Source organism: Copadichromis virginalis, linkage group LG17, assembly GCF_057382275.1.
Source record: "Copadichromis virginalis isolate Kocher_CV1m ecotype Utaka linkage group LG17, C_Virginalis_male_GT1.1, whole genome shotgun sequence".
NCBI lineage: Eukaryota > Metazoa > Chordata > Actinopteri > Cichliformes > Cichlidae > Copadichromis > Copadichromis virginalis.
This window is the reverse complement of record NC_140634.1, coordinates 10,007,142-10,025,979: the sequence shown is the minus strand read 5'-3', so window position 1 is coordinate 10,025,979 and position 18,838 is coordinate 10,007,142. Positions and strand designations below refer to the sequence as shown.

General features: G+C 39.3%; 1 long non-coding RNA gene across 2 annotated transcripts; it reads left to right on the top strand.

Moving 5' to 3' along the window:
* The first annotated feature begins 10,934 nt into the window (after positions 1 to 10,934).
* Positions 10,935 to 14,705, top strand: LOC146688993 (uncharacterized). 2 transcript variants are annotated; one of them, XR_014916121.1, is made up of 3 exons: positions 10,935 to 12,063; positions 14,219 to 14,263; positions 14,446 to 14,705. It is a non-coding gene; the product is annotated as an uncharacterized LOC146688993 (long non-coding RNA). The 2 variants fall into 2 exon arrangements; XR_014916120.1 differs by having other exon boundaries at positions 14,219 to 14,705.
* Positions 14,706 to 18,838: the final 4,133 nt, after the last annotated feature.

Below are 18,838 nucleotides of genomic sequence, written 5' to 3'. Positions count from 1 at the left end.
TTTCTTTTAGAAAAACTTCTTGTTTTCCATCTACTTCCCCTCTCTTCATTTTCTTTCATCATCTGTGTTTTCCTCATCCTCCTCACGTCATGTTTGTGCATCCTTTTCATTTCCAGCTGTCCTCCCTACCATCATCTATGCATTTCTATCCATTTGCTCTACAGTCCCGTCTCAAAGAAACAGAATTAAATCTGCTTGGCAGCTGCCAGGATTTTGTGAACGCGTATATGTGTGCCGACGCTAAACCACTGCCCAAGGGGATATGTGAATTTAACAACGTCATCAAGTTATCACACACACCTGCATATCGAGCAAGGCCAGGCTTGCAGCTAAGTAGCCACACAACAGCAAACATCTTATTTGTACGAAACGCTGAAAGACTTTCACTGTCCTCCTGGTCCAAAGAGAAAAGTTACTATCACACTGCACCACAATACCAGCAACTTTCATTTGGTTTGGATTTTTGCCTCCAAAAGTTACATTTCATTCAAAGTTTTCATTCTCTTCTCCCAAGATGATTTCAGCATTTTATGGGATGCAAATTTACACTGATTTATTAGAGTATTTAAATACAAGCATCTTTACAACCCTCAAGGGAAAGAGGAAAATACTTAGTGTAATTTAAGCCCATAAAAGTACACAATTTCCAGTAAAGGATCACCTACACTGCACTCTTTCCCTCAAAGACAATACTTATAACAGCTTGACTGACAACAATTGATATGTGATTTAAATTAATATCATAAAGAGTTGTTTCACGCTTAAAGGTGTGTGTTGGGTTTAATTTTACACCCCTGGTTGAATCTCTGAAATGCTTTCATGAGCTCTGAGCCAACAGATTTCTAGCCTATAAAACATGACTGCAGATATGTACCCAGGATAATTTACAGCTAGTTATTACTTGTGTGGAATTTAGCAGTTCTGCAGTTTCATCTTTCTTGCTAAATACAGCAAAATGTCCTCAGCATGTTATTAAAAAAACAAAACCATCCAGTGTTTGAGGGATATTTGTGAGGAAGTTTTTATGCCATGTAACTTGAATGTGTCCTGCAATAATTGTAACTTAATAGTTACATTAAAAAGCCAATTTAGAAAAACAGTAAAAGAAGTTAAAGAAGTGAGTGCAAAACAGTTCTGCTTCACTTTCACCTCCAAGCACACAAAGTCTTAACTCCTAGCAGTTCAAACATGCACACTAGTTCAGTGCAGCGATTAGAAGGGATTTAAATGGTTAAGACTCTCCGGAGCTTTACCGTATTTCTCTCGCTTTTTTGCAACAAATAATCCTAAAGGTAAAAGTGCCCATACACCAGTCTTACCTTGAGAGAGTTGCAGAGCGACACAGACGGGCTGCTGCCTGCAGCCTGCACATCTGCTGGGGATGTAATGCAAAGCTGATAGGAGACCCCCACTGCCAGAGTACTGATTACAGCACCCTGGTTTTGGGACGGTGTAGTCTTAGCGGGCAGATGGTATCATCCATTTCAGTTACTACAGTCAGAGAAAAGCCCCGACCCCGGAGTATCTGTCAGGACCGCAGCAGACAACGAAAAATTGAACTACAGTACGCGTCTTCGTTTTATTTCTCTAGTGCCAATTAAAAGGCATGTAAAAGTGGCGCTTCGTTGGCTACCTTACAGTTACCTTCTGATGCTGTGGCAGGACCAGGCGGGGCAAATGCAAATCAAGGTGGTGCTAATTGGCTGGAAAAGCCCTCCGGCAGCACTGTCTTTGGAGGGTGGAGGAGCAGGACTTAAAGGGTGTCCTGCTCTGTCAGAAAAGGAACCCGTGTGCGTGTTATCCGCTGTGAAGGCTAGAGGCGTTTCTGTTTCTCTGCACCGTCATTTCTTTTAAATTATGATCTAAATAAACCCCGATTAAAATATCATCAAACGTTTAGGTTACACGAGACTTTTCGGGGTTTTGAGTGTAAGTTAAATCTAATTATGGCCATTGGGTTGCAGACTTGATTACTGAGTCACTTGCAGGTGGTACAGTTAGCACCATTTGCGATGTATTTATTTTCAAGAGCAAAGGTAAGCAAAATTAAAAGTAAAATATTTAAACGGATACAAAACTTTCGAACGCAGTAGCTAGTTAGCATTCCGGCTTAGACATCCTGATAATTTACATGCTAATCAACCGGGCGCCTTTTCAAATTAAGTTTAAACCAATGACTGTAGAAAACTGTTTTCTATAGTCATTGGTTTAAACCTGGACAAAAAAGGTGAAACAAAATCAACCCACAAATAGTCATTAGCCAACTCTAAAGTTGTATATACCTTGTTCACATTGTAGACTTTATTTTTTTTTTAAGAAAAATAGAATTAATAACTTAATTAAATGTACGTTTCCACCTGGTCTCCCTAACTTTCATGTTTCGTCTGCTACTTTCTGGCGAAATCGTCTTCCTTTCAAAATAAAAGACTTCCGTCTTCAAAATAAAGACTGAACTAAAACCACTTAACTTTATACGTGAGTTTTTGTTCTGCGTTGTTGTTTGTTTGTTGTATTTGTCACCTCACGTTACACTTTTTGATTGAAACTAAATCTGACGGTTTTTAAGTTACAAAATATAGCAAATCAATTCATCAAGAAACGTAAGCGAATCAGCAACAATCCCTCAAGAGGGGCTGATCCCAAAACGCATACGGCTCTTTGCATCACAATATCGAAGTACTGGTATTACTGGGCAACAACTGGGAATAATCGTGTAGTATTTAAGAAGGGACGATGCCATCTTGTGGAGGAAAATGGAAAGCCACAAATTGAAATGGTTCTTTCCAAAGTAGCACTACCTTTACTCCACTAACGTTGAGCTTTGAAAGTCATATATTTAAATGGCTATAGAAACATTATTGGTATACAGTCCTAATCTGCACTGTATGTTATGTATTTCATCTGGAAAACTGCTTTTCCAAATATGTGGAAATTATTTTGTTCTGAGTCTTTTGAACTGATGAAATTTGAATAAATAGTTAATAGTGTACCACGAGTAGTTCTCAAGAGTAGGCAGAGAGGAAATAGAAAAATGTATGTATTATCAGGTAAAATGGTGCCAAAAGACTTCTGAAATATTTTCAGCTGTCCCTTTAGAGATACAGTCACTATTTCACAGAGGTAATCAATCACTGATTCACTATATCTGGTGCCCCTTTGTAGGTTATCTACAGATACAGAGGTTAGAGGGCAGATATGATGGTAGCCCCCCTTTGGATATCTGCTGTCATGTTCAAATCTGTTAAATGTTTTCTTTTATTTAATTTTCATCCTTTGGAAGTTGATTATTGATTCTATAAAATATAACATCACCTTATTCTTTCCATTCACCTAAAACGGCAACATAAAACTGATCTGATCTGACAAGTTACAAAATAAATACATAATAAAATAATTCTGTCACCAATGTAAAAATAAATCCTTGATAATTACAAAGTGTGTCATTTGTAATGTTCTTTCAACCAGTGGTCTGAGTTACAATTTCACATAAATCAGCCCCAGTGTTGCTTCACATTTGACTGATGGGTGAATTGGTGCTGATGTGACATTCACAGTATAATTAGACTCTCTTTAGACAGCGACATTCCAGCTTTGGTGAAGGTGCTGTATTTGATACGTTAAAATAGTAGGGATCACTTGTGAAGACTAATCTGCAGTGTTAAAGTTTAATTTTAATTTTTAATTTGTTATTTTACTTTAATAGTTTAGTTGTTACTTTTATTGAAGTAAGATGTCTCTCTCAGCAGGGCAGCCTCCAGATTTTTTTTAATGGGGTGGCCATATGGGGGGTCACTAAAAATATTGGGTTGGCACACCAAAAACAGAAGAGTGCAGGGGTGCAGCAGAGGGGAGGGGGTGACGCCTGGAAATTGTGAGGAACATGCAAAGTGACACAATCCGAATGACAAAAATTGTATAATCAGGAATAAATAACAAGTTAATGTTTCAACTCATTGCAGGGTGCCTTCCTCTCTCTTGTGCTCACGTTTATTAAAATTATTACCAACATAAGACAATCTTACCGGGGCGACCCTCAAATTTTGAGGGGTGGCCAGTGGCCCCCCCTGGCCCTCCTTAGTGGTGCCCTGTCTCTCAGGACTCATACTGTAAGCTGGATGGAGGAGGCAAACTGCTCTGCGATACTATGATATATCATACTATCTGCAAAATGGTAATGGGTTACAAGAAGTCACGAAAGTATATGAAAAATGTCAACAAATATTTAAGACAAAAGACAAAACAGAACCAGCCCTTTACTTTATGACAGCTCGATAACCAATAAAAAAATTGAACGCAATACAAGCAGGCTCGTAAGCCAATCAAAACCAGAAAAGGGCGGGCGCTGGATTGTTGTGGTTGACGTTTTACTTCCTCTTTCTTTGCGGCGTGAAATCAATAAACTGCAGCAGCGAAGCTCAAGTCGGAAGAGAGGAGAATCCGCGAGAAAAGCGACTTCACGAAGGAAAACGTCTGTCGCATGTTTTATGTAGAAAGTCAAAAAAGTAAGAAGAACGAAAATAGTCGGTCGAAGAGCTCATGTGATGTGAAGTGAGATAATCGGGGGCTGCTGCTGCTCACAAGACTGCTGCATGTGATATCGATTACAGAAATAAGACACAGGGATGACCACAGCCCTGCTTCGGGCCCACATGGACGGCTAGAAATTCAGGCTTGAATGCAGAGGTTTGTAGTGTGTTTTTTCTTTTTACCTTTATTACAACCGTGTTGTTCCCGCAGTTCTCTGAGATTTAATTGCGATAGTTTCGCCTTCCCCCCCCTGACTGATGTTAAAGTTTGAGAGAAAGTCTGCAGAAAGAGTTTTTAGCCTAATTCACTGGTCAAAAGTAAGTTGAATTGTGACGCAGACCTGCAGATCAGTAAAAAAACAACAACTTTTCCTAGTAAACGCCAAAAAATATCTACCAAAGAAATGGAGGAAGTACACTTTCGTGTGAAATTCATGTGTGTGTGATATGATGTTTATGTGTAAAAAGTAAAAAAAAAAAAAAAACTGCACGAGAATTATATGTGCAAGTATGCAAATTAGCCCAATGTGTCAAATAAAGGAAAACTTTCCAGATGGCATCAGTCCTCATCGATAAACAATCCAGCGCCTGAGACTAAGTGCATCCCTTTTCTTGTAGTAGTCCTGTTTACCCTGATGGATGAAGCCTCTGAGAAACACAGATAAAGTAAGAATGAAGCACCTTAACTAATGTTTTGGGTTTTTTTTTTTTCTTGTTTTAAATTTCCACCTTGTACAGAGTCCTCTTGCCAGAAGAAGACCAAACATGGTGCACGTCTACAACTGCCATCCTTTCTCCGCTCAGCAGATTGTGCAGGTAAAGTGAAACCTGACTGACGCTGATCCCGTGTCAGCTGTGTTTTATTACCTACGCTCTCGTCTTCACTGCTTTCCCACTCTGTGGCTCAGGTGGAGAAGGAACCCGGACTGGTCTGCTGTGGAGGTGGAGCTATTTTTGTGGTGGCGACTGGAGGATGCAAGGTTGCTTTAATGTGCTTATGTTTACAGTTTGTGACCTTTTTAAAAATGTATTTATTTTAGTAATGACTTTGGTGGTAGCGAGGCAAAATAAGATAAAATAGTCAGCTTTGTGTTAAGCCTCTCCCACCAGATGTGCAAAGGTATTTGAGGGCATATCAGTCCCGTTAACTCCACTGGGACGAGTTAATTTCGCTCCAGACCACTTGAATTACATCATGCTCAAAGGTTATTATTGATGTTTTGTCTTCCTCATCTTACTTAAGCATTTAGTAACTAACCCTTTGTAGTAGCCTGACACTGTTGTGCTGAACTGAATCCAGGTGGAGGCGTACAATGTGGAGGTGGAGGGCTGCCCCCTCATCTGCCGCTTTTCCACCATGGGCGCTGTGAGGAGCATCCAGCATAGCAAGATAGGTAAAGACATTTCCTGTCTTCCTCTACCCTCTGTACTGACATTCACTTTTTTGCTGTCTGTCTCCCATATGTGAGCAAAATGGCTTCAAACATGTGCATAGTTATGGATAAATTATGCTGGGAGCAAGAAGAAATAAGCAAATTATATTCCACCAAAGGCAGTCTGCAGCTGTCATGTATATTGCTGTTTTCTAATTACACACTGGGAAATATGTTAATGCCTTATTTGCCCTCTGTTCAGGCAGAGGAGAAAGCCCGCGTTGGGGTTCGTTTGTTGGGCCACTTGCTGGGTGGAGCATCTGTGTGGGGTGGAGTGCAGATGGAGATTATTGAGATCCCTCTGTCAGAGCGGCCCATTGCCGTGTCTTGCTGCCCGGTTAGAGGAGACCTGCTGGTTGGCTCTGAGAACACTCTGGTTCTCTTTACGTTGAGACAACACAACCAGCAGAACCTGGTAAGAACTCAATTCTTAATCAAAGTTTACCTGCTTTATTGACATTATGGGGTTTATCTGCATTTAAATTTACAATTCAATAATGTCTTTAATTTGTTAAAGACTGTTTATTTAAGTTTTTGTTACTTTTTTGCGCAAACCGGTGTAGCTTCTCTCTGATAAGGGTCGATTTCAAGGTGCTTCAACCTTTGTCTGCTGCTCCACAATACCTCCCACATTAATTTCAGTGCTTCTTAAGCATCTCCGTTGGGCTTTGGTCTTCCTCTCATGCTGGACTCAGGACAGAATGGATGCTGCATTTATTCAATACACCATTTTGTGGTACTGATTTGTGATATGGTGCTTTGTGTGCCAGATGGGAGTCTTTAATGGGCCAATTCAGGCCCCCACGCCTTATGTTTAACATCCCTGCTTTAAATAATATCTCTTCAATATAATATGATGTCTTGGAAATAAAGATTTTTTTCCCGCACATACTGTTGGTAACTTGCACTCTTTTTTAGAAGATTTTAAAGTATTTTCCAAATATGATGAGTACCTTTACAAGGTTTTGTTAAGGTGGCAGCTTAACACCATTTATTTTAATAGCTGGCTGTAAAAAGATCAAATGTTGTGGTAACGTCTCTCATCGAAAATGAGCAGACTCACTGATAACCTACACACTATGTTACACTGGAATAATGTTTGTTTCTTTGGGAGGAAAATCAGGAGAATCGGAGTCTTCAGAGCAGCTGGCCAAACACTCGGCAGCGCTGCGGTCAGAGTCAAGGTAACTAAAAAAACACACATTTATTAATTTATTAAGATATTTTCAGTCAAACACTCATTTTGTATCACAACTATCTATAAATCATCATCTGATCATTGATCAGAGAAGGATGTCTTACAATGAGCCGTGTGTATTTTATTTCATATGGCAAAGAGTTTACATTAGATGTGAATTAGGACTAAAAAGCTTCTGTTCAATAGGCCTGTTTTCTACCAACAGCTCAGTCTTCAAGTTCCAGCCAGAATCTTTCCGTCCTGGATTTTGAACGCTCCGTCATCCTGCACCTTCCAAAAATCACACCTAAGCAGGTGCTTTTCTTCACTTATTTTTATCTGTGACTGTGTCAAACTGTTATATCAACCATGTTCACTGCACCTATTTATATTTAAAAATGTAAGCCTTTTCTGAGTGGATAGCTTGCATTTACATAATGAGAGAAAGAGAACAATTTCTGTCGTACTGGGAAATTTCTAACTTAAGCATTTTTCCTCGTTTGTGTTTTTTTTCCTAAATATTTTGACCGCTAGGTGGCACTGTGCGACACATATGTGGCTGTGCAAGGAGAGCTGGAAGTCTTGATATTAAAACTGGATGAAACCTCTGAACCCCAAACCCTGGAGGAACCACTGGACACAAATAACGGTAACGGCACACATGTAAATGCTCTATAATGTGTTTTAAGTCGTGGCTTTAGGGTGATTTTTTTTTCTTTTTAACTAGAAAGGGATGAGTACAGAGACCTTTATGAATATGAATTACATTACTAAAGCTGACAATTAGACATTTTTACAGAGTTCTCAAACATTCTTTTTGGTTTTATTCTACAGATTTAATACTAAGAAAACAACATAAAAAATGCATTCAAGCTCATACTTTTACATTGTCCACATGAAGCAGAGCATGAGACATTTTATCAAATGTAGGAGTGACCTGTGATATGCAATCTGTGATCTTTCTGCATGCACAGCAGAATATCTGGAAGACCAGGCTGACTTTCTGGTTGTTCCGAGACACCAGGAGTTACTTGGCGATCGAGCTAAAGACTGCGACATCCCAGTTAGCATTGAAAAAACCGGGCTGGAAGAAGGAAGGCAGTATGCACTTTCTTACGTTCTTTTCAGGTGTGTCTGCACTTCTGAGTTTGTTCCTTAAGAATACTTCTCCCAGCTGTGGTTTGACTGAACTCCCTCCGGTCCTGCAGGCACTTTTCTCCAGAGTTCTTCCAAGGATGCAGCATGGATGAGATGCAGCTTCACTTTGTTCTGAGTCAGCGAGGGCTGAAACCTAACTGTGTGGTTAAGGTGTTTTAATGCAGCGGCCCCCAACCGCCGGGCCACGGACCGTCGTTTGGTCGAGAGATGAGGCTGGGGTGTGAAATGTATGGTTTTCAGAGTTTTTATCGTTTTTTTATCGTTATTTTGTTATCGTTTTTATCGTTAACTCTGTTTTCCTGGGTCTTTCACGTGTGTTATGAATAAATCTTCTTTTTTTCCGGTACCGGTACTAGTTTTATTTTGTTGTATTTATCTGTGACACCTTAAAGGCCGGTCCGTGAAAATATTGTCGGGCATAAACCGGTCCGTGGCGCAAAAAAGGTTGGGGACCGCTGTTTTAATGTATATAGAAGAGACTGAAGTTTATATGTTATGGAATTATTTATAGGACTTGTTCCAAATCTTCATATGTCTATGATGTGTTGGTTATATTGTAGTGGTTTTCTTATGGGGAGGGTTTTGTTTTCCTTTGGTTTGCTGACCCCCAGACTTGGTCTATTCCAGATGCTCACCTGAATCAGGTAGAGTATAACAGGAAGCCATTTGCTTTTCAGAAGGGTTGGATTCTTTGCTGTATCACCATGTGTTCTCATTAATAAAGTACATTTTACTCCAGTCTCGTGCTATTTTAGTGGAAGTGACCCATGACCGTCGGCCAAAACTGACAATATGACTATTAAAAGTCTGAGTAATACTGTAATTTTCTGCTGCTCATTCCTGTGCAACATCCCATTTGGCCTCCCGTCATATTTCTTTTCAAGATTTTCTTATTTAATCACTAGTGTACATATATTTATATTTATAGATACATATATATTTAGTCATCTTTTCTCTTTTACCACGTCTCTCTAATATTTTGCTCTTTACTATTTTTCTATTTTTTATTTTATTATATTTTATTATATTTCTACTGTACCATGCTGCTGAGTGACTGCTGCTCGTCAAACACATTTCATTGCAATGTTGACCCTGTGCTAACTTGCATATGACAAATAAAACTGAAAACAGTAAAGGCAAAGGGAACACATCAAGTAAGGATTTCACACTCCCACTCACAACGGCACTTTCAAAGCATAAAGCCAAATATTTGAAAATTTCATTTTGAGGCATTTTAAAAATGAATGTGTTTGAGTTTCATTGCTCCAAAGCAATGTTTTCATATAAGCAAGACAACAACCAGTTTGCAACCATGTAAGTACAGTCCTCTATTGTAAACAGACGTGTTGGGAATCTGTCTGCGTTTATAAATTAGACAACAGTTATTTGCAGATCTTCATCAATCTGCCTGAGAGTGATTGCAGTCGGTCTGAGTTGGACTGCAACTGTTTTGAGTCAGGTTGCCTCCAAGGAGGCCGTTTATTATTTTCCTTTCCTAGTTGGAGAGATGGCTGTTGTTTTGTTTTTACTGTAGTGTGCTGGGCCATTAATGGCTCAGGGGCTGCAGCGTATCCGCGCCAACACCTAAGGCCAACGTGGAATCACCGGTCAGACTAACATAAAGAAAAAATCTGTTAAATTACACATTTGTATTCATTAAGTCACAGACAATGAAAACAAGCAGAAATCAAGATGTAATATTTTTATAATTTTATTGATGTTAAATTAAAGTCCCAGCTTAGTTATGTTGTCAGTGCAAGTCACTTCAATCTGTATAGCACCAAAGGAAACAATGGTGTTTTCAAGGTGCTTCACACTGTAAGGTAACAACTTACAGTATTAAAAAGAAAACCCCAAAAGAACAAACCCCTCTGAGCAAGCACGAGGCGACAGTGGGAAGGAAAAACTCCCTTTTAAGAGGAAGAAACCTTCGACAGAACCAGGCTCAGGGCGGGGTGGCCATCTGCCGCGACCATTCCTGGGGATTTCAAAAATGACTTGATCTGATCTAAATGTAAAACTAGCTAATTTAAAGTGTCCAGTGAGTTTTAGAAAATATCTTGCTGTTGATATCACGATGTCACTATAAAGGGGAAACTTTGTTTCCTCCCTTAAACCTCCCAAAAAATGCCCGCACCGATGAGAAGCACTTAGATATGCGACTTGGTTCTGGGAATATCTTTCTTTTGAAAGTTTTAACAATATCTTCATCAAGATCTTGGACGTTTAATTGCCAGAATGTCACAATAACCGCTGCATGCTTCCATCTTTTACAGAGGGATTTGAAAACCCTCTCGCTGAGTTTCTTGAACTTCTCTGGGGGGATTTTGTCGTATTCTGCCCTGATTTCAGTCCAGATTTTCATGGTAAGCCGTTTGGAGATAGCTTCAGCATTTTCAATGCTGAAGACTGTGTCTGATTTTTTTGCAGCCTGGGAAATCAGTCCTTCCACAAAGATTTCCACTGAAAGTCTGCATCTTTCTTTCTTTTCATATGATTCCAGTCTATCAGTAACTGTTACTGCCAACAGGTGTTCTTGGAATACTGAAGTAGTTATGAAATTAAATATTGGTTGTCCCATTAAATTCATTGAATCCTCCTCCCCACTCCTCCCCATTTTCACTGATATTTGTGACCAATTATATAATTGGTCACAAATATCAGTGAAAATGGCATTAGCAATGCAGTCAAAATAATTCTGCACTTTTTGGTCTAAATGCAAATCCATCCACTTGAATTTGTCCAAGAGTAGATCCAACAAACGTTTTTGGTGAGAATGAGGGCACTTTAAAAGTTTACCAAGCTTTGAAAGCACAGCCTGAATTAATGTCTCTAACCATCTTTCAAAGTCTAAGGTGTTTTCAGGTGGCTCACAGTCTACAGAAGATCTGTGATTCTGTATCTTTTTATATGACTCCGTTTGACTTACCGGTATGTTTGTTAACGGTAGGATGCTGGCTTCATGTTCAACACAGGATTTCTGCTGCTGGGGATCTGGAATTGGATTGTTTTCTGCTTTTGCAGCACTGTGTTGGTCAGCATTTTGACAGCGTTCTTCTGTGTTAGCTGTTTCTTGGCTGTTAGCATCTATATTCTGTGCTGTATCAAACTCCTGCTCAGCAGAATCGTCCAAAAATTTCACAGGTGACAAAAACGTTTTGCCAGTGGTGGTGTGGACAGAACAGTTTTGATGTACAGGGGAGTTCTGGGAAGACCTCAGTGGTGATACTGCTCCTGACTGTTCACACAGGTCCATTACGTCCTCTACAAAACCTGCAAGCCGCTTAGCGGTGAAGCAATCCGGATAGCCTGAGGTAAGCTCTTCCCACTGCTTGTTCGAAAAACTACTGACCAAGTTATTCAAGAGGGATACCAAAGCATGTACTGTAGAATTATCCCGATTGGTCTGAACTGTTTCATCATTTGTCATTGTGTTGTTTGAGCTTGCCATTTCACTTTTTTGTTTTTTATGTCTAAAATGTTGTTTTGTGTTAAACTCCGTGTTTGAACGTTTAAAGCGCTGCTGTCCCGCTGTGTGAATGCGTTTCAACTGAACAGCCAGGTCTATATATAAGGTCGGTTTCATTGTAACGTCACCAGTCAAAGGACTGGCCCGGCTCGTCATAACGAAAGGGGCGGGATAAATCTGTTGCTTAGCAACTGAAAAAAAGGCACACCGCGCTGAATGCTACATCCGTCCTGCGACGGTACACCGCCTCCGCACCACCGTTTAAACATGAAGTGTGGATGTTAGAAGATCCCAAATATGGTGAGCTACTGGAAAATTACTCACGTTTTTGTTCTTGAGAGTGAGCGATAATAAGCGACATTTTATTGAGAAATTACAGTAGTCTGTCTGTTTCTCTTCATAGCTCTTTTCAAAACACGGTTACCTTTGGTTTGTTTGGCTCCCAGCTTAAAACGTAGTTTCAGTGTTTTTGCCTTCTGTGATTAATTCTGGTTTGCCTGCTTTATGGAGCTCAAACCAAGGCAAAATTGAAGTATCAGTATTTAAATGTAAATAGACTCAAACTAGGAGTGGATCAAAGGGGGTCCTTTCAGGTGCCAAATCTCCACTGCTAACATTTTATGCATGTTTAGCTTAATTGTAGAAAAGGTGCTTGTAATAATGTTTGGGTGAATAGGTGAATGAGGCATGTTGTATAAAGCGCTTTTTAATGCACGAGCAAAATACAAAAACCCTATATAAAAAGCAGTCAGCTTACCATTTATGTATTTGTTCCATTGAACGCTTCTGTGAAAATCAATTTGATACTTGTTCAAATAAAAAATTTGAATCGATTAGTTGTTTTCTCAACATTTATTAATCGACTATATGCAGAAAACTGTGACACTGTGGAACCCTTATTGCCGTTGTTGCCCTGAGGCAACAGACCAATTTCAATAGCATCAAATAAGGGTTAAAATAATTTAAGGAAAAATGAATTCAAATGATTTTCTGTAACTACAAAAATGACCTAAATAAGACAGAAATACACATTCATTTTTATCGTTTTGTCAACAACAGGGCGCATGAGGTTTGTTCAATATTTGTTGTGTCTACAAGGCTCAGGCGCCCCCAAGTGTCTTATTTGTATAGTTGAAAGCATTATAAAGGAACGCAAAACTAAATTACATATAATTATAATTCTTGGCACTTTCTGGTGTGTGTGAGTTAGTGTTTCTCTTTTATGATTTGTGGGTCCAGCATCAAATTCAGAATCCTTCCCATCACACATGAGGTCTTGAATAATCATCTTATTTTAAAGACCTCGTAGTTTGATAGTTTGCTCCCTGACCGTGGTTCTGCCAGAGGGTGCTTCCTGTTAAAAGTGAGTTGTTCCTTCCCACTGTATTGAGGTTTTTTCTTTTTAATTGTAGACTTTCTACCTTACAATCTATACCACCTCGAGGAGAATGTTGTTGTGATTCAGCTCTGCATAAATACAATTAAATCGAATTAAGTGGGTTCAGCTAATTTGTGAAATAAATGTGAGTGACACGGTAAGTAATAGCCTGCATGTAACTCATTGTAAGAAGAGCAATATCGCCCCCTCCTGGTTCAACTTTTTTTTCTTTGCAGTAATCTTTCCAATAATAATACATATGCACTAACCTCATGCTTGCTGTTAACAATAGCCTAAAGACATAAAATCAAGTTTAGTTTTTTCTTTAAGTTTATGTTTTTTATATGGTTGGCATTTATTTTGTTTCTTTTTAATAATTATATTGATTCTATTGATTGTTTGCCAAGCACTGAGGTCTCTGCTTAGACTGTGCTACTGGGATCACTGATTTAAAAATGAGGCAAAAGCACCAAAGTTGTGCTCCAAAACAGTACAGTGAGCTACAACCTGTTTCTGTAGTAATTCAAACACACTTATTGTTTTTAAATACATACATGTTTAGTTTTTTTAAACCTAATTATATAATTTTTTTTGCAAAAGTGTCACCTAAACACCCAAATATACGTAATTCAAAACTTACTTTAATTATTACCCATTTGGCTGGTAACATGGACCCAGTCTGATGGATAGTTACTGAACAGATAGTCTTTTCTTTAAAGGCTGCAGTCAAAGCAAATCATTGTAAAAACAAGACAAGTCAATAAAAAACAAGTAATAACTATCATACTAAACTACAATAGAGAGAAAATCCAGTAAATATAATTATATTATGTAAAAAAATATACAAATATTTACCTCTAATTTAAAAAGACATTACAAGGGTACTAGTTTCATTTTAATCTAAACATAATCTAAATTGACACTAAATCAGTTTAAATATTACAGCTGAAGGTGATTTTAATAAATGTACTGCTGCTTGACTTTGTTTTACTACTGCAGTATAATTTATCATGTACAAAAGCTCCAAATGTTGTTTCTCTGACTTAATGTTCTGATGACGTTTGTGTTATTTTGCAGGAAATAGTCAGGACCCAGATGAACCTGTGCTGGAATTCAGTGCGGGTGAGTAATATGAGCATTTATGAAGGCTGTCCATGACCCGTAATTAAATTTAGCGTCATTAGTCTTATTTTGTCTCTCAGTGCAGGTATGTAATGTGACAAAACCGCTAATGATCTGATATGTTTGGGATGGATGGGCTGTGAATTATATAGTGAATTGTCTTATTTTGTCGCTCTGTGCAGGCTAGGGCCTATTATATGCTGTAGCCTGAAGGCAGCTGAGTTGCAGAGGATGGAGTGATCACTGGCTTTCTACTTACAGGGTGGTGGGTCTCAGAGGACAATTGCTACCCCTGTTGAAGTGAACAACGTGTGGAGTGCAACTGGCTTTGTGGCATAGCTGGCTCTGGCCTTGGACTGTGTGTTTTTACTTTGTACCTAAATGGGACACTGGACTTTTAACTATTATTCATTGTGTTTATAAATAAAATTTTAGAATTTTATTGACTGTCATCTTTTTGCCCACGGCGGAGACGGTTGGTCAGACCTAGAATCTCTTTATGTGTGTGTGTGTGTAACATCAGCAGGGTTTCGCATAAAAGAGTGTGAGCAGGTCAAAAGGTCAATTCATTTATTGTAGTTTTATGGCAGCACCTTCTAGTGGCCTTGAAGCAAACAGTCTCCTAACTAAGCCATGGCATCTCCGGTCTCTCCTACTTTTGTGTGCTGTGCTGGAGGAGCAGCATTGGATCTAGTGATACTGAGTAAGCTGATTAGGACCGGCCTGGAGAAATGTGGTTTGCATGAAGTATCAGGAGAAAAACAACCTTGTATTGTAAAATAATAATACACGAATAATAAATACTTTTCATGACATTCAGATTTCTGGACTCACGAGTTCATAGAACATTAATGTTACGAAACATTGAGATAAGTCTTAAAACTACATTGTATACTTATTATTTATTTACTTTAATCAGATTTGACTGGTATTTTTAAACATTAAGTTTTTGTTCCTTCAACTATTGTATTTAAGCTTATGACTCACTCACAGTATGTTTATATAACTGTCTAAAAAACAGTGAGGATGTGGCCGCAGTGGCTGAGAAGCAAGAAGTTTGCTTTTTCTTTTTTTTTTCTTTTTTTTAAATTGGGAAGCATAAATGAACATACCAGAAAACCCTGCACGAAGGAGCCATATTTGTTTTTTGTGTGTGCATAAGATGAAGCTTTAGTATTATTACACATATGATAATGATGTTAGCATGCAACACACAAACTCAAGTGGTGTTGCCAAGATAGTTGCTGACTGGCAAGAAACTTCTAGAAGAAATCTGGTGACAGTCCAAAGCACAAACGAACATGTTTAATACTCGTGCAAGACCCTGTGGGAAGGTGCCAGATTGCTGTATTTTGTGTGAATCAGGAAAAGTGCACGGTGATGACTAAAGCTTATAAAACATCTCTCTCCTTATGTGTGCATATATGAGAAAGAAAATTCTGCCAAAGCAACTTTAGCTTCTTGCAAGCATCAGTACACAAAGGATGCTAACACAAAGCTAGCCAAGAACCAAGAGTGATTTTAAAGTTGAACGTATGCCGACCCCAGCAGCCAAAGGGAGCTCAGGGGAGAGCTTCTTGGGGTCCAGTGATGTGTCCTGAAGAGACGACATGAGCTCTCCCTCCTGTAGGCCCACCCCAGCAGTAGGTGCTGTCTGTCTCATTCCGAGTTAACTGCTACTCCTCTACATCTAAACGAGCCAGTTGAGGAGGTTCAGGCATCTGACAAGGGTGCCTCTTGAGCGCCTCCTGGGTGAGATGTTCCAGGCATGTCCCACCAGGACAGACAGGACACACCCAGGACATGTTGGGGAGATCACAGCACTCAGCAGAGAATGCCTCAGTGTCCCCCAAATAATGGAGGAGCTGGCTCGGGAGAGTAAGGTCTGGGTCTTCTCTGCTTATGCTTCTGCCACCGAAACTAGATACCAGATAAGCTCAGAAAAATGAAAAACCTGTTTAAATAAAGGTTAAAAAAAATGTTTGTCATTAGCTAGTCTGTGTACATGTACTTCTTCTCCAGTGTTGAAAATGTTAAACTCACAACCTGCACATTTTCTGGTTGCATCATCAAATAAATCCCCCCAAAAGTGGTCTGAGTACTTTTACACTGGTTTTATGCTGCGATATTTTCAAAGTCTTTCACTGAACACATTCAGTCACACATTGTTCATAATTTATTGGAAGTTTATTGTTTAATGTCCTGTCTAAATAACTTCAGTCACCATTTGTATTCATTAATGAATAACTGACTTCTAATATTAAAAGAAATAGAAACTGTTGTGCTGTTGTTCACCTAGAAGGGCCTGCTTCTGGATGTGCAGACTTTGTGCGTCAGTGGGAAGGTCAGGGTACAGGGTTCGAACCTCCTCATGAGATGTCGTATCTGCTGGATAAAAGCAAGCTACATCACATCAGGGATTGTCCTAGAGCTGCCCTACAGTAACAATCAACTGACTAATATATGAAATACTTGCAGTAGCACAATAATAAACACAAAGCAAAAAAGTGTTTAGTGAAGATAAAAAAACCCATCAAAGTTTTAGTTTGGATAAAGGGAGACAGAGCACCAATCTAAACAAGTCTAAACCATCTACAAAGTGATTGTAGGAGGAAACAACCTTGACTTCCGTTACATAGCTTAGTACTGAGAATAAAAGAAAAGCATGATTAGAATTATTTGTGCTTCTTCTTCTTTCGGCTGCTCCCTTTAGAGGTCGCTACAGTGGATCATCCGCCTCCATCTCTCTATTTCTAGCATCCTCCTCAGTCACACCAACCCCCTGCATGTCCACCTTCACTACATCCACAAATCCAGCACCACAGTTACTCTCTTCGCACCTTATCATAGCCTTCACTCCTACCCTCTCTATGCCTCCCGTCTCCATCCTCTTCAGAGTTGCCTCACTTCCTTCTCTAATTCAATTTTCATCCAAAGTACTCCTTCTCTCTTCTCAACACACATTCTTCACATTAGCACATTTCCATCTCTATACTTGGTTACTCTCTTCCAGGACAATTTATGTGCCTTGCCATTCATTAAAAATCATTTTCTCCTTAGTGTCCAGCCTCACATACAACTCACTACAAGCCTTTTCCTGTGCCAGTGACACCTCTCTCTTTGCTGTGCACCTAGCCTTTTAGTACTCCTTCCTTCAGCTCCCTGACTATCCCACTCTTTCTTTGCCAGTCTCTTCCTTGAATACATTCCTGAATCTGTTATTATTTGTGCAATGAAAATTAAATCAAGAAAGATTTTGCTTTTACAGTCTCACTGCAGGTTGACACATTATAAGCACGCCTGTGGTTCACATAAGCATTAAAAGCTTGTATTACTCCCTGATGTTTTGCCTGTTAGCATGTGCAGCAGCTGGAGAAGGACTCCTAGCTGAAGACAGGACAGCTTCTCGATGTGCAGATTGGTCGTCTTCTACGCAGAAGCAAAGGAGAAAAACCCCAAATTAAACAGAACAACTACTTCTAATTACAAACAGACGTCTCTCTAAAACCGTGGCAGCAGTTCACCATGTCAAATGCTTTCTTGTCGTGCACAGTGACTATAACAATTAGCCCCACTGGCTGCACTGTCCTGCAGTGACATAAGTTAATTCAGCATTGCTATAAAACAATGAGGCTATTACGTTTGACCTGTACTTGCAGAATACATTCCAAAGCTTTTGTTCCCTAAAGCATTCGTCCTTCTTTGTGAGCAGTTTGTGTCAAAAGAAAAGCCCAGAAACAGGCACCAGTTCAAAGGTGCTGTAAACTTGAATACAAGCACAGATGAATAAATGTCTTGTAAAACATTGTACTGAAAACATTCTTCACTACGAATATCAAATTAAGATCATGCGTTAACAGCCCAGAGTTAGTATCGTAACTGTTGTGAATTTTAGCACTACGGTTAGCATTTACAGGATATTGTTTTTGATGATATTATACAAAGGACCCTGTTTCTGCAATGCCTTTTATTTAAACTTCATTTCCTCTTTCTGTGACCCCACGGGCACTTCCTTTGGCCTGCTGGTTTGGAAAACCCAACAGTTCATCTATATGTAAAGAAGGCACTTAAACTGGAACAGACATGGCTGCGTTGATCCTGCCGTGGTATAATAGGACAAAGTGCATTCCTCAGTGCACCTCAGGCTTACAGCCTGCTAAAGCTCACATACAATTGATTATGTGCCTTTAGGTATATATGGTTAAACATTTCCTAGTGTAAATGACTACATGCAGTATTCTACCATGTGTAAACTTATATCCCTAAAGGATTCTAACTGTCTAGTGTTTAATGGACCTGTCAAAGATATATTGAGATTATAGAAGGCCCCTTTCAGAGCTAGGGGGAACTTCCTTATATGGTTGTAACTTGAAAACACACGAACCCTTCTGCCTATAAAAACCCTGCATAAAAGAATAAACTTTGAGTTGATTTTGGGAAAGCAACCCGTGCAGTCTCTGTGTCGTTTTGTTCTCCCAGCTGCTCCCGACGTCGTAACTAACCCAGCTGAACGGCATACCTGATTGTTACTTTGAATAATTTTGAATCTGATACAAAACTCTGCTTATCGGTGCT